The 13,302-nt window shown below is 37.6% G+C and overlaps 1 protein-coding gene across 2 annotated transcripts in view; it reads left to right on the top strand.

The window, feature by feature from the left end:
• The window catches only part of khdrbs2 (KH domain containing, RNA binding, signal transduction associated 2), a 99,878-nt gene extending 95,296 nt beyond the window's left edge, over positions 1-4,582 (top strand). The window contains exons 11-13 of one of the 2 annotated variants that reach the window (XR_014771875.1): positions 117-207; positions 1,398-1,461; positions 3,930-4,582. The gene's annotated coding sequence lies outside the window, so the exon portion shown is untranslated. Of the gene's footprint in view, positions 1-111; positions 208-1,397; positions 1,462-3,929 lie in introns of both variants that reach the window. The other variant, XR_014771876.1, reaches the window with a different exon arrangement.
• The last annotated feature ends 8,720 nt before the right edge of the window (positions 4,583-13,302 follow it).

Here is a 13,302-nt window from a genome sequence, read left to right as displayed (position 1 = left end):
TGTACAATTACTAGACGGTCTCACATAGTCTAACTCTGCAGTACTGCAACATGACTCATGCTCCCTTTTTGCAAAATAGCATTTTCTACTTGTACTTGTGCTTCTTTCCAGAGCAGCAGGCACAAGAATCTGCTCCCAGAGGACTGAAGATTGTACTCAGCCATCAGACATGTTCGGGCCTGTCATCAGTCAGGAAAGTATAGCTTGGTGAGTATTTCAAGTTGGTCTCCATAAAGCATCTCACAATAAGGCTGTCTACACTTCTCCCTAGTACTGAGGTGGGAAAGATTCGTTGTTCTGGTTACATGTAGAATAATGCAAGCATAGAAATTAACTTTAACGCTGCGCCTAGCGAATATTTTATCACATTGTCATACAGTTTTTTTTTTCAAGGCAGTTTTCTCTGGATGCATTATTGCAAATCAGTAATAAGCAACAGTGTTGTGCTATTTATGAAACAGATATGAAGAAAATATTTGAGGGAACATGTCAGTAAAGCGTCTCATACATATACCTGATCAAAGGGATTCAAGTCATTCACATTGATTGTTAATTTCTGTTTGTCTATTTCTTATAATTCTCTGTCCTCTGTATATTTCTACTCCTGGTTGGAGTAACTGTAGCATCCACCAGTTTCTCCCCAGGGATCAATTAAGTATTTCTGTCACTGATTCTGATAAAATGATGATGATTTAATACCTGTAATTCAATATTGTGAGTAGTAGTACATTTTACATCCATAGTTCAAACACTTTTCCATCCAAAGTCTTCTCTGTGACTCTTTTTCTTAAAACTAGCTCCCATGTTTATTTGCACCTCTGAGTTGGATGTGATCTGTGTTGCTGGAAACTCTGTGTATGCCAGTGATGTTCATGCAGTCTCTGCCAGAAGCGCTCTCAGATCCATTTTCATAACAAGTCGGCCGCCAGCTCAAAACCAGCCAAGAGCTGAAATCCCAAAGCCTGCTACGGATGTTGATGCATTTCTTAAAGTGAATGCCACTGATAAAACTCTCACATTCAGATTACAAAAAGGATTTCAAAAAAGAGAGTCATTACTCATTGTGCATTTTCTTGTTTTGCACAAAGAGTCTAGAGTCTAAGGTGCTTAAAAGACTTTGCAGCTGTCTCCACATCTCTGTACCATTAAGTCCACACATGGATCCACAGTGAATCTTGTCCATTAGGCAGTGGTGGGCTGCAGCCTCGGGCGTAATAAAGAACAGGCAGCTGTTTATTTTGTAGCTTTGCCAAGTTTATCACCTTTGGCAACATTGTTTATGCAGCCACAATACTCTTAATAGAATACACATTAGTCCATTTAGTGAAACTGCTTATGCATCTGTTTCTGTGAACAATAAAGATAAATTCTGTTTCCATCTTATTTATTGCACACAGAGATAAGTGTCGACTTGGAGAGGAAAGATGAGGGTACACAAAACATGATGACAAATGACTACAGGTAAGGAAGTGATTGTGTGCATCAGCCGTTTCTTTTTACTATTACCTACATGCAATTTGTCTTTCTCTATGAATTTGCAGTTCATTTGCTCCATATTTTAACTATTTAACTATGAACTATTTTAATATTTTTCAGCCTGAATCTAGCTGTTTTTGTGAATATACTCCAGACGGCACAAAGGAATCCTAGGACTTTAAAATGTTTTTTCAACAACAACAAAAAACTTAATTTTCTTCTTTTGGTCTTAATAGCTGTACTAGCTGCTCATGTTTCATGTTCCACTGTAAAAAAAAAAAAAAAAAAAAGAAAATTCAGGCTGAAACTGAAAATAGCAATGTGAAAAATTCTTGTTCATTAAAGGACAAGTGGGATTTAGTGACATCTAGTGGTGAGCTTGCAAATTGCAAACACCTCCCCCGCATCCAAAATGATATACTATGTACTACATAGCTAAAATGTGTACTATAATTCAACACACTGTGTAAATAAACAGTCTTTCAGTAGTTGGAAATGCAAAACCATGGTGCTAACAACAAACTCGTTTAAAAAAATAAAGCCTTACTTACATTTAAATTGAAGCATTACTGATGTTACGCAAAGCTGCTTGGTCAGTGTCTGCTTTTGTCTGTTTTGTTGTTGCAATATTTACATTAAAAAAGATTTTAAAACAAAGATGATAATATTAATACATTTTTACACCTATGTTATTAAAAGGGATTGTTTTAAATTTGAAGGCTTTTAACAAATTTTAACAAAAACTAAATTGTTCTTCTTTTGTCCAGGACAAGGGTGTTTTCTGGGTCAGAGCAAGTTTAGAAATTCATAAAATTAAAGCAAACCAAAACATTTTATAAACTACATATATTTCATAGAAATAAATCATTGAAGAAGACTCTTTTGTCACTGACTTTAAAAATTAGACAAGAAAAGTAGAAAAATATGTATAAATGTGAGTGATTAAAAATAGAGGTTACACAACTCGAGTTGGTATGAACAACACATTCTGCAGTCATGTAATGATACCATCTGCTTATGGGTTCAGACTGGCTGAGACAGAGACATCCTCAGATATGCAACAACACGCTGTACTCGCTAATTCAGTCAACGGCTGTGTGAACAAATAAATGATGGCTGCGCACTCTTTTGTGCCAACTCTCATGCTTAGTGCCTTATTTTCTCGAATGATTGCACCTATTTGTTCTTAACAAGACAATAAAAGCTCATTTGAAAAGGTTGAGGTGAGAGTGAGGAGGTCTATCTCCTTCCATCTCCATCTCAAGGACGAGCTGATTGTCTCTGGCTAAAAGCTGCATCTCCATACAAAGCGTCACCCTGAATGTCAGACGTGTGTTGACAGATTATAACTGGGGGATTCATAAAGAGACAGCCAATGGATCGAGGGGAATTACTGCACTGCATTTGATGCACACCCAGCCAAAATGTCAGACTCAGGGCTCAAAGGCTCACTGCATATACAAACTACTGCACACCAAGGACACAATGTCATTTGTCATGCATCCTCAGAATCAGTCCACAGATAATGACATGCATGTCACAATCTACCTATGATTATATAGACTGAAAGGGATAGTTGTTTTGGGAAATATGTTTATTTGCTTTATTTCTGAGAATTTGATGAGAAGTTCAGTACCACTTTCAGATATGGTCTTCTAAATATGAAGCTACACAGCCAGGAGACGGAGAGCTTAACTTAGCATATAGAAATAGTCCATAAATAAATGATAAATAGGATATAAAACAACAAATTGTTTGGGTTTATATAAGTGTCATGATGTATTAGTTAATGAGCTGTAAAGGTGCCATATAAGCAGACTTTTTGTCCCTTAAAAGGATCTTGTTTTTGCAGGTCCCTGTGAACAAAAGCAGTAGAGTTTCTACTGTAATAACCATAAAATATATTCAATGTGCAGACCATCTTATTCTTCAAAATGCAGGCATTTTTTTATGGGCATGGGGAAAGGAGAGCATCAATTTTATAAAATCATATATGGAAACTGCTTAGTCTGACTCTGCTTAAATTTAGACGCGCATTTAATTCTTTTTTGGTGGAACGTCATCCTGCTCTGACATTTTGACAGGTTGTGGTGACAGATTTATTGAAATTGTATGTAGTATATGGATTATGTGTGTAGACTGAGTCAAACATATGAAACTTATGGATTTGTGACCATTATTTATAATAAAGTTTGAGGGTCATGCAAATTGAGGTCCTTTCTCAGGGGAAACAACAAAACGTGAGAGCAGAGGGGGTTGGCTTTGAAATATGGGAAAAACCCAGGGGAAAGAGGATGATTGGCAGGTCTGGTACAGACCAGAGTGGCATCAATCTTCTTATCCAAATCAAATAGGCATATTTCCCAAAAATGTTAAGCCATTCTTTTAAGTATTTACTTTTTACTTTTTTGACTCATACAGTGTTTGTTTCTCCTCTCTTTTCTGTGTTGCAGGTTGTGTTATGAAGACAACAAGAAGTCGTATTCCTGGTGAAAAATAAAACCTTGAACTTGTGCCAAAGCATTAAAGTGTTATATTTTTTGATATGTAAAAATGTCAGAAATTTTTATTTCAACAAAAATCTACATCAGATATTTGTCCATGAGTGTCCTTTGCTGCAGAGCAACACTTTAACTTTCCTCTGATGTTAGAAATGTTTGTAGCTCTGTGTCACTTCTGTTCATTTTTATCAAATCAACATTTCACTGTGCTGGCCTAAACTAAAAGCACTCAACATTGGAAATATATAAGAAAATCTCAACAGCACCTTACTTTAGCCGTGTTGTCATCTGGCGGCTGCTGTCATTACCAACCCGAGTGCACCCCGTGTCTGTTCCCAGCTCGCTAATAAATGGTTCACTTAGTGCTGCCAACACGAACATGTTAGTTCATTAAGCAAGTCGAGCCCACTGCTGGCGTTCTGGCCAACTGTCAGAGCCACTTTACGAGCCCAACCTGCCACTGCCACCGAAATTCACTCCAGCAGCCAGTCACAGCTCACACCTCGTGTCACTTCCTCAGTGGTAGTCACAATGAATGGTGTCGTCTGCAGCTCTGCATATGGTACGGCAATGATTAACACTTGAGATTGATAGAAGCAACAGAAGCATCCCACTGTCTTTTCTAAATTTGTTTGTTCATACTTGATTTTCAAAACCATGGGTCTCATGGAAGAAACAATTTACGAACAAATTATCCTGTATTTTCATTCATGTCCATGATTTGTTCTTATTAACCCACTGTGAAGGAAACACAAGTTTACAAAATATTTAAATATTTCTAATTATTATTTATAATAACTATTATTTATATATAATTATTTGTCAAAATATTAATTAAAATAGTTAAAGGCATCATTTTTACAAATCTATTCACATCTATTTCCTTCACAAATGTGCTGCTTTCATCTATTTTATATAGATGTTGAATAGTTTAGGGGTTTTAGACTGTTGGTTGCACAAAACAAGTAATTTGAAGCCATTTATGGAGCCCATAACTGATATAAAGTTATCTGACGAGTCAAAAAATATAACTAAATTTATGATTTAATGAACAATACTGTTTGTTAAAGACCCCTTCAAGTCACTTTTTTGACCCTGTGAACATGTCCATGTGGTGTTTTTCATGTGTTACAAGATATGCCAGGAGCCTAATAAGCAGTAAACACCATGTGTGAGCATTTCTTGCTTTGAAACTGCAGTTAGCAAGGGCAGACTAAAAAAAAAACTGATTCAGTCAGGCTGGGTATATGATGTCATAAACCTAAGGAACCAATGGAGAGCGTGGAGAGGGCAGGGACTGTTTACGTATTCATGAATCCCTGAATACCAGATGAAAGTGAAGAGCTATGCCATTTTATCAAGGTATTTGAACATATAAGACACAATATATTACTTCTTGCAGAGGATTTTATATTTTTAACACATGACTGGATGTAAAAGTGTAAAAAGAATGTAAATATTTTCCTTTAAGCTTCGATCAGTTGGTCAAAAATACCAAACATCTTTTAATTTCTTTTCCTTTATCACCTTTTAATTAAAAACTAATACAACTAATCTTACATAATTCTGTCTGATTTTTTAACACCTTCTGTCTCTCACTTAAGATATTTTGCACCTCACTGCTAATACAATCACTGACATAACCACATGTTGATTTAGCTACTGCTTTAATTCCTCTTCTTACAGCCTTTTATCATGGTGTCTCTCAAATTCTTGGGGCACATGCACACAGCACAACACCTGCCCTTTTCAGGTGTTCAGGGGATATTGAATATGCTAATAAGAAACAAATGGTTATGCCCTTCCAGTTTAAGACCAAGTGGAATTCATCATGCAGCACAACTCGGTTAGAGCAGATTTGGGTGGTTAGGAACCTTTGGTGCATCTGGAGTTGACTTTTCTTATTTTATCTCTTAACAGAAAATTAAGAGAGAAAAAAAACAAAGACAATTTAAGAGAATGTTGCTGCCCAAAAATAAAACGATCACCTCGCAAACCAGGCCCATCTCAGCTTCTCACAGCATGTTCATCTTGAACAGCTTGCAGGGCTAACGAGTCAGATTCGATTCAGAAAATCATCCATTGCTTATCTTTTCGGGTGGAAAGGGATTTCACGAAGCTGCTCAATTGTATAGCAGCCTGATTTAATCAAAACATCCACCCCTGATTCTGGCATTTGTTTAAGTCTTCTCCTCCATGACATACACTCCACACAGCCTGTCAGACAGCACAGCATTTATCTTCCTTGATATCACTTGATCTAAATATTGGAAACACAAAGACACCAAAGTGGGTCAGGATCTAGGCGAGTACCCAGAAATTGTTCAATGATGCAAAACAGTGCATGGTGATAACTCGAACACACAGCATTTCCTGCAGCCAGCCAGGGACGGATACCTGAGCAAACTCAGCTCTGTTTAGACAGCTGCTTGATGAGCCAGAATAGAAAATGAGGGCTTATAATCACCCGAGTCTAAAAAGGCCTCTTCACCAGCGTATAGCACTTGTGATGAAATGGTGTGCGGAGTCAGAGTCCTTGACGTGTTTTGATGATTTTCATGTTGTTTCCCTTGCGACAGCAGGCTGGGATCTAAGCCAGGTGACAGAAGGTGAGGATATATAGCTTGAGCTGCAGTTTTGAAGAATAAGTTGTGTGCCACTGTAAACACACTACAATGTCTGATCTTAGCTCCCTTTTGTACAGAAGCCGCCCCCTCCAGCTCATTAGAGCTATTTTTGGAGAGATGATGAGTTTTGACATGTTGTGTTGCACTGTACGTGTAGATAAACTAAGCAGCAAGTGAGTTGGGCTAACTATGTTTTCTACTGATGAAGTCATCTTGTACACAAAACATCCACCTAAATATAGTTCTGGTTTGATGCACAAGATTTTCTTTGGTTCTTAACATGGAGGTTGTAGCTTTCTTTGAAATATTTTTAGCAGGATTTATATAGCCTTTTTTTTGTTTGTTTGTTTTGAAGCCCCCTGTGAAATACAGTATTCCCCACGAAAAAAAAGGCAAAATTGACATCCATTATTGTGATTTGCAACAGTTTGGGCTCAAGGTGTGAGTCTCTCTCAACGAAAACTAAACCAATTCTCTCTGAATAATGTCCTCAAACAAACAGTGAATCTCTTCCCAATAGAGTGTTTTCATGCATAATGCAGACACAAGCTGTTAAATACATCTCCATATTCAGATTACAAATAGCTATTTATGAATAAACATAATATTTCCTTTGCAACTTAGCTTCTGTAGACCACAAAAGGCAGATGTAAACAGGATAAAGTTTTTATATGTCTCAGTATCCTCACTAATGGTAGCAGACAATCCAAAGCTTATTTATCTTTTTCACAAAATCTAAACAGGATCAGACATGTATAGAGCTGCAATGATTAATCGATTATACATTTCAAGAAAAGTCAAAATTCTCTGATTTCAGCTTCTTAAATGTGAATACATTCTGGCTTCTTTACTCCTTTATGAAAATGTGAAATAAGACATTTGAGGACCTCATTTTATGCTTTGGAAAAAAAACTAAACAAAGTCTTTACCCATTTTCCGACATTTTATAGACTGAACAACTAATCAATTCATCAAGAAAATAATCAGCAGATTAATTGAAAATGAAAATAATTGTTGCAGCCCTGGCATGTATGTGTATGTAAGAAATCTGAACAGTATATAGTGTGATATTAGTAAGACATACTGTTTATTTATTTGTCCTCATCCAGTACCAAAGTTAATTTCAGTGATGCTGTACATAGTGCGTAAGCTATTTCTCTAAGACAGATTCAAACAAAATCACTCACATTATGAGTGTACATAATTAACTTCTTACCAACTTGACTTTCAATAATTCTCTTTATCTTACTCCTTATTTCTCAAAATTAAATCAAGTCAAGGGTACTCAAAAAGCCTTTGCTTCATTAGAACTGCATATGACTCATAACCGCCTGTGTGTTTGAAGTAATTTGTTTTGGAGCAACATAAAACTTCACTTATGGTTCGTAAAATATTATGCAGCTGACTTGTTTTAAACATCTTGGGTAATAGATAATAGAGGATGTTTTATTAATTTCTGAACTACACACGAAAGAACACAAAAGCTGTCTAAAATTCTACACTTGTGGGTGAAAATGTGACACTTGTTCTTTCATTTGATTTGCGTTTTACTTTAATAAAACAACTGTGCAGCATGTCGAGGATGAAAATGAGCCCCAGCTTTAACCCTCAGCAGTTATTTATTGTTACATGGATCTTCTCAAACTCTGTTACACACTCAGAAATAAAGGTGTTAACTAGAACCAGTTTGTTCCCATAGGAGAACACTTGTTTAGTTCCTGATAGAACCTTTTCTAAAGGTTTCTAAATGAGTTACCTAGACCCCAACATAAAGGGTTAAAACGATCTGTGAGAGGTTTCACCCAGAACCTGCTATGAGAGGTTCTAAAGGAGTACCCCTCTGTGGTGCAATAGTTCTATCCAGAATCAATGGGGATTCTATCCAGAACCTTTCCACCTCCTAAGGGTGCTTACAAGGACCCACCAAGAATTTTATGTAGAACCCATCCACAGGGTTCCACCATAAACCTTTTAATTTTACCAGGGTTTCATCTAGAACCCAGCCAGATGGTTCTATCACAAACCCTTTTATATTCCAAGAGTTTTCTCCAGAGCCGACTGAAGGGATTCTACCAAAAAATCCTTTTATATTCCAAGGGTTTTATCTAGAACCCAGGGAGTTCTACTGAAAAACCCACTTATATACCAAGGGTTTTACCTAGAACCCACATAAGGGATTCTACCAAAAAACACTTGGTTTTGTCTGGAACCCACCTAGGGGGGGGTTCTAAAGAAAATTCATTTATATTACAAGGGTTTCATCTAGAACCCACCCCAAAACACTTTTAGATTCCAAGGGCTTTATCTAGAAACCAACAGGAGGTTCTACCAAGAACCCTTTTACATTCCAAAGTTTTTCATCTAGAAACCTCCCAGAGGGTTCTACATAGAACCAATTTATATTATGATACAAAGAACCCTTGACAATATGTATCTTCAGTGATTTCAACTATCCTTGAAGAACTCTTTCTTCCAAAAGGCTTCTGTAGGAGAAAAGGGTTCTTAATGGAACCCTTAATTTTATAAAGAACCCTTGATAAACAGTTTCTTCAAAAAGGGGTACTTCAGGGGCAAATGATTCTGGGTAGAACCACAGCCCTTCAGGATGAACCCCTTTGGAACCCGTATTTGTCAGAGTACAAAGTAAACTAAATTCAAGTTATTTTTAGACGAGCCTTTCCAATCATAGAAATCCAAAAGTCCAATCAGCTTACAAACTACATCTACAATTGTTGTAAAAGATGACAGCACAGCAGGTATCTCTGCTCTGTTTTTCAGCTCTTTTCTGCTCGTCAGTCCCCCATGAGTTACAGTGCAAGATGCCATGTCGGATAAATGCCTCCGATAGGCGAGACTGTGATGTAGCTGTCAGGAATCAGACTCACGGACATCCCATATGAAGCCTTTTTGCTTTGCTCGGATTGTATTTCTTTTTACAGCAAGGAAATAATACACAGTTGTTGCTCGCATTCGATCTGGATGACAAAAGTACCTACAGCAACTATTGCTCACAGGGCAAGGTAATCAATCTCGCCCACATGAAAACATCAGCCTATTGATTCAGCGGTTGATTGTCAGTCAAGGTCATGTTTGAGTCTTTTTGTCCCTGGGTACTCTAATGAAGAGCATATGACAAGAGTCTGCGCTGTCTGTAGTAAACTCTTTAGAGCTTAATTGTGAAATTAGTCACATCTCTACAAAGGACACTCTGTGCTTTTCACAATGGCTGACAGTCAACAAATAGGCACTCATACTACACAAACATACTATAGGCGAATATAACCAACGTGACTGTGCAGCTTGCAGAGCAGGACAGTGACAGCTGGATCATCATTGATTGCTTCAGCTATTCTCAAAAGGGTTAATGTGTCAACTCTGCCACATTCAATGTGTGACTACATGATAGGCGACTGCTCACATTCAATTTGCAGCATGTTGCACATGTGGGTTGATACCACTATCTTTACTTACTTTAGATATAACTCATTTATGGGGTGCGGCAACTGAAAAACGTAGTAAAAGGTTATTAGACAAGTCAAAAATATAACAGAATATTTCATTATTGCGGTTAAATAATTAAATGGAGTGTAAACTTTTATATTTTTTTACTTTTATAAAGAAAAAGTAAAAGGCTTTTTTCTTTTCCACCATTCAGTTGATGAAATAAATTAAAACTTAATGCATTTTATTCTTTCACTTTTCTTCCACCAAGCTCATTTTATTTTTCACCTACTATATGTTCTGATTTATTCGCTCTTGGCATTCATTTCTATCATTTATCTTTTTTCCCCCAGATAATTTCCATTTCCTCACCATTTCCAATTTTCCTAATGCATATATGATAATGAGATAGTCATGTCCAAGTAAGTCCAGAGCAGTAATTGGTCCAGTATGTGTGTGTGTGTGTGTGTGTGTGTGTGTGTGTGTGTGTGTGTGTGTGTGTGTGTGTGTGTGTGTAGGAAGAAACTTGAAGAAACTTTGCACCAGCCTTTTTTTTTATATGGCAGCTATTAAATGAGACATATGTCATATATTTGCTGTATCAAATCATAAAATGGCCGTGATAATCATCAGACACTAAGGAAACATGTTAAGTTGAAATACTGGCTTCTCCAGCACTGAAGGCTGTGGAGAGATTAAACTTAATTCTTGCTTATTACAAGAATAGCAATAAAGTAAATAAATAAAAGGCTTTTTGCTGTACATGTCTTTGCACATTCAATTTTAATTATTTAATTAACAATTATGTATTTGACTTGTCTCATTTTGTCAGTTTTGGGGCTCCATCGAAGGCTTGCCATAATTTTGACAGAATTATTACACTCCACAGCCACAGGTCAGATGTTACTGAATTATTACTTGACCACTGCCTTGTTCATTTGGTAAAATGCCGAAGGGTTGCTGCGGTAAGCTGCTGAAGTCGATTACCAGCTTACATTGACCTCACCTTATCAGTGTGGCAACCCGTGGGGTTGTATTAGTGCTTTGTCTCCAGTGAAAGGCATCAACGTAATTTTCAGGATCGAATAAAACCAGGCAACTACACAAGAGTTGCATACAGAGTCGCTCTGACAATTTCCAATTAACACTTTTGTCCTTTGCTTCAGACATACTTCTCAACAATGTCGTGTGAATGAGAGGAAAATGTTACAGGCTGGCAAAAGAAAATGTGTTTTGATGTGAATGTAATCACTTAATAGAATATTTTAAAGTATCAATTTTGCAAGTCTCTTGTTGTCTGATTTGATTTGACATTCAGGGCCGAGGCCAAAATAGATTCTATTGCTTGAGGGCAACCCTATCTGAAACACAATTACAAAAACTATGCAGTCATCAGTCTGTGTGTATACCATCTAAACCCTGTGAGATGTTGACATAATGCTAGAAGGTCACACTGATGTAATTTCGAAAGCAAACGAAAGTCTTCTTGCAGCTTTCTGTGAAGTTGCTGGCTCAAATCTGCACACGTGTGCGGCCTACCACAGCTAAGACATCAAACTACAGACAATTATAGGGCTTGGGAAAACTGCAATTCTCTATAGTGAGTGCTGCTGGAGACCCTGTGAAGATGAAAAATGCATGTCAGTAGTGAAAAATCCCAGCTCCCCAAGGGGCGCTGAAGCTATGAACCACAAGAAAGAGATTAACCAATGCAGCTGTGAGAGAGAGGTGAGCTCCCTGTTCTCCACCGCTCTCCCTGTCAAACAGATTTCTAAAATGATTTATTTTTTAATAAATGTTCAATGACGTGTGATTTAATGGAGCAAATCATTTGTGTCAACTTGAAGGGCCCACAGGACGGTTTGTTCTCACAATGATAAAACCAGGTCTTTTGAAAGTGCAAAAACAAAGAAGCTCAGAAACGGATGTATTTAACAAAACACTGATATTTCATTATGTGACATTCTCTTTTGTCACTATTCATGTCTCATAGTCATGCCTAAGAGGTAGAGCATTACGTCCCTTTGTTGTTGCATTAGGCAGAATTTGCTTGATAACAGAGGCAGCATGAAAAAGCAGCTGGCTCTGGCTATAGTAATAGCAACTTATGAGCTGTAACCAAAAGAAGATATCAGACATCATTCAAAAATTATGATTTTAAATTGGAATGGATGGTGTGAGACAAAAAGTACTTTCACAGCCTTTTTATCTGGCTAGAACTGGCCAAGATGTACCCCCCTTTAGGATGGTATCAACATTGAAAATAAGGGCAAAAAAACTTCTTTTATATCCATCAATCTCAAGAGGGCAATCTGGTAGAGTGCTGCGAGCTCCGGCTCATCAATCTATCAACGTCAAAGAGGAAATCCAGGGAATTGCTCTTAACTCTGGTTCCTCACACTCCCATCTTTTGAATTCTTATCTCCCGTCTGTTCAGCGCTGACACAGACCTAACTCTGTGTCAGCTCATAAAGCATCAACAAGCTCCAGCGCTCTGTCTCCACCAACACCCCCTGCAGGGAAAAAGGACGGGCACTCAGCTGGTTGATTGTCAGGGCCATTATGTCCCCCCAACATCCCACAGTCCCTGCTTCCACAATTCCCGCCATTAACAAGAAGGTTTGCTTTCCACTTCCCCTTTGATGTGTCACACTCTGCTGCAGATTTGCTTTTAATATGTGTGACAGAATCCACTTAACTGGTAGTGAGAGGAAGTGAGAAGACTTTCTGTTTTTTTTGTGGAGCAACAGCCACCATTCAACAATGGATCACCATCAGAGAGGCAGCCATTAATACATTTAATTGATAGTATGTTGCACACAGAAGGGACAAATCTGAGCAGGCCAGCTCTTTATAGATATGCTATATTTTTACCTAAAGGGATAGTTAAAACTTTTAGGAAATATACTCCCTTTCCTGCTGAGAGCAAGATGAGAAGATGGGTACCACTCTCAGATCTATCAGATCTGTCTCAGCCCAGCCATGAGGTTGGTTTGCTTAGCTTAGCACAGAAACAGGGGAGTACAGATAATGTACTGATTCTGTCCAAAGGTAACAAACTCTACCTCAGCTCATCCAAAATTCACCAATTAACAAATTATATTTTGGGTTGCATGCTTGATGCATGTTCTCGCTTTAGGTTGTCTCATCAATTTCTTTTTCTGATAAGACAGCAAAATGTAATAAACCTAAAAAGTTTATAGATTTTGGCTCCTTGTACTGCTGGCATGGCTGCAACAGCAACATTTCTTCCTGCT

Source organism: Lutjanus erythropterus, chromosome 14, assembly GCF_056507025.1.
Source record: "Lutjanus erythropterus isolate fLutEry1 chromosome 14, fLutEry1.hap2, whole genome shotgun sequence".
Taxonomy (NCBI): Eukaryota; Metazoa; Chordata; class Actinopteri; order Lutjaniformes; family Lutjanidae; genus Lutjanus; species Lutjanus erythropterus.
The sequence above is the reverse complement of the archived record's forward strand: the minus strand, read 5'-3'. Positions and strand labels throughout refer to the sequence as shown.